Source organism: Propithecus coquereli, unplaced genomic scaffold, assembly GCF_000956105.1.
Source record: "Propithecus coquereli isolate 6110/MARCELLA unplaced genomic scaffold, Pcoq_1.0 Scaffold40, whole genome shotgun sequence".
Classification (NCBI taxonomy): Eukaryota; Metazoa; Chordata; class Mammalia; order Primates; family Indriidae; genus Propithecus; species Propithecus coquereli.
Window position 1 is genome coordinate 943431 of NW_012149730.1, and position 3552 is coordinate 946982.

The 3552-nt window shown below is 35.1% G+C and overlaps 1 protein-coding gene across 1 annotated transcript in view; it reads left to right on the top strand.

Annotated features, from left to right (window-relative positions):
* Window positions 1-3552, top strand: part of EPHA6 (EPH receptor A6) — a 1195443-nt gene that overhangs the window by 552355 nt on the left and 639536 nt on the right. The gene's annotated exons all lie outside the window — the stretch shown is intronic.

Genomic DNA, 3552 nt, shown 5'->3' on the forward strand with positions numbered 1-3552 from the left:
AAAAAAAAAAGAATGTAATATTCATACTTAAAAATACTTCAGTTATAAAGATTGAAAAACTAATTTCTGACCTTTTAATCAGACTAAAATACCATATAACATCTTTAAGTAGTGTTTTTTTCTTTGATATATTCCTCAGCACTTTTCTATTTGGTTTGGATTCTAAAACAGTCAATTCCACCTGCATAATTTGTGATGTCCAGTAAAAAATTAAAATGCAGGACCCTTTGTTCAAAAAGCAGAAAATAAGGGACATGAAATGTGCTAAAATGTAGTGCTGCTTCCTCCTGGGATTTCTCTCTCTCAACTTGTCACGGTGCTTTTTGTTTGCCATTTAATGTCCTCCTAAGTAAAGAAAAAGTAAAATTTCAAATTATTAGCATAAACTCTAACATTTATATTGCTCAATGCCAGTTTTAAATGCTTTGTATTTATAACAATGAAATCATAAAAATTATACAATTTCTTTTTCTGTAGTTGCCCTCACCCAACTTCCTTCTCCCAAGGTGTCTCCAGTAAACCAGACTCATAAAGGTTGGAAGGAAAAAGAGAGGATCCCCTCCCCCCAGGTGCTGAGTCTGCCCAGGTAGCACTCCCTCTGCATCAGGGATACTTGAGTAGGACAGTGAAGACTCTCCCAGGTTCCTGGAGACACACACACACCCTAGATGCTCAAAACTCTCCCAGGGAGACAGACACACATACACACCCCCCAAGATGTTCCAGGGTCAGGAGACCCATCCCAGATCCTTCCCATGATGTGTAGATCTCCCACTGGAGACAGGAGACAACCCAGAAATGTGGTCTTCCGTCCACTGAGGTCAATACATTCACCCAGCCAAGTGGATTGTGGCAGCAATCATGGGGTAGGGGTTGAGATTGGAAGCCTGCATGGTTGAGAGTAGGGGAATGTGCCAGGGAGAACCCATCCTATGGGTATAGTGAGGTTGTCAGACGCTAGACCTTGACTAGAGCCTGGGCTTCAAGCTTCCAGCATGTGCTGCACCGTCCCGTTAGTCTTCACTTACAAAACATGAGTGCAAAGATAAAAATTACTAAGAATTTCAAGATGTCATCAGTGAGCATTAAACCTTAAGTGGGTTGAGGGAACTGTGCAGTACACAAATCACACACTCATGAAACCAGCCCTGAAAACATTTTTCAAATTGATCATGCCATCATTTTTCCAATTTACCTCTATTATTCAACAAACCAATGTAATCAGTGACTGTGACACACCAGCTACTGTGCCATGTGTCAGGTAGTGATGAAAAAGATACATGTGCGAGTGTTTGAAGCCTGGTGCCTGCTGTGGAGCAGCTAGCAGTCTTTCATTCTCTACAATATGGAAGTGAGAGCTTGCCTACGTTAAAAAAATAAAAAAAAAAAAACTAGATTAAATATATATTATTCAATATACATTTTAAGAACGGAGTGCCTGAAATGTTACTTAGTACACAAGCCCCTAAAATATGTATAAAGTAATAAATGATTAAATAGTGATATGACAGGCAGTGAATGTTGACATTTCACTTAACTATTTTTATGAAAGAAAGTCTAGTTGTTTGACCACATATTTATTCTGTTAGGCAGCAAGAAAAGCTTTTAGTAATGAAAAATTAAAAACAAAAAATTGAAAGATAGTTCCATTATTTGCCTAATGCTATTCTAATTATTTTGACATACTAATAGACCTGAGGGTAGATTTCAGTTATTGATACTCGTGCTCTGCTATATATTGTTATACTTGTCACTTTTCAAGATGTGTTCTAAATAGAAAAGCATTTTTTCCTCAAAATAATTATGATATAACTCATTTAAATTATTTGTATTCATCCTTTTAAACTATGATTCAGCTGACATGTTTGTTAAGTATTCTTTCATTAAAGCAAGTAAATAATCCAAGGATGATAAATATATCTATAATATATAAATATAAATGTGCTTGCTGCTTCCTTTCATTTGGTCTTTATAAAACTTTAATCTTCTGCTGAATCACTAAATCTCTAAAATATGCACTACTTTTTACTTTATAATGCTTATGTGAATGCATGCCCCCCCACAATTTTAACTTCCTATTTCAAGACTTCTTTATATAAATAGTGGATGATTGGCCGTTGTCTATCTATGAGTTTAGATTGCATTTGGACCTGTTTATTTAGTAGTTATGTCCTATTTCAGAATTTGGTATTTTTAAGTTTTTTATTATTTGTCATAAATGTGTTGATCAGTTATAGATAGGAATTACACATTCAGATTCCTAGAAATTGGGAAGAGGTTCCTAATTTTATTTTTATGAGAATAAATGTTTAATATGCTAAGCAGTTGTGAATATTTAAAATGTTCAACTACCATCTTTACCTTTTTACAATATGTGAGATATTTGTATTAAGAGGTGAACAATTAAATGCTATTTGAAATGCAACTTAATTATGTATTTAAATTTAACCTATAACTGATGTGCAGAATTATTTCTTGAAATAAATTATTTTCTACCATCTGAATTTTATTTACCTAATTGTCGCCTGCTCATATTAGCTTTACACTTATATTATAAGGCAACAATTTTTATATGCTTGAAAGAACCTTAAGAGAGTGTAGAGTTCAGCTACCAGTCCTCAGGCAGGATGCACATACACATTCTAAAATAAATGTTATTTTTATCCTATTTCAGAGATCTCTAAGAAAGATGTTCAATCCTCTTGTATCTTTTAACTGACTCTTTTAGGCTGGCTTTCCATGAATGTATTTCACCTAAAATCTTACAATTGCCAGTAGCAATGTTAGCCTGCCACCTGGGAGATGGACATGCTTGAAGCTCTGACTCGGGTGGGGCAAAGGTAACATTTGTAACCTAAACATTTGTACCGCCACAATATGCTGAAATAAAAAAAAAAAAAAATTAGACTTCAGCAGATGGAAGGTCACCATTCTTTGTACCATCACTCTTTGTAGACAGCAAGACTATAAATAGAACATTCCAGTTAGATCATGCCTACTTATTTCCAGTTTGCAAGTTTATCATCCTGATCTCAGCTTCTTCCACTCATCTCCAATTCTGTATTTCTAGTAGACTGGAGAAGTGTTAGGTATGAATAGTCGCAAATATGAAAAGGGCCACAGAGGAGTGAAACTGTATCAAATAAAGAATTGTTCAGGAGTACACCTTGGATGCAATTTTGCAAAATACTCTGAGAGACTCTCAGTCATTCTCTGAAATGAGTACTATGGAAATGTTAGGCTCAAAAGGAAAGGGCTTTCCAAAAGAATGAGATTCAAAAAATTGGAGTGCTTTTTTCAAAATTTGAGTGCTTCCACAGGTCATTCTGGCAACAGTCATAGTGCCTCCAGGGAACATTCAGGCAAGGAGAAAAAGAAACCCACTGCCTTAAATAGTGTGCAGGTCCTGGTGATGAACAAACATTGAGTTTCAATTCTCTCTTATAGCTCAAACCCTTGACATTTGCAGCTCAAATCCTTGAAACGGGGAAGTATTTATTTAAAAATTTATTATTTTAGAATCCATAAAATTTAATCTTGAAATATTGCAGG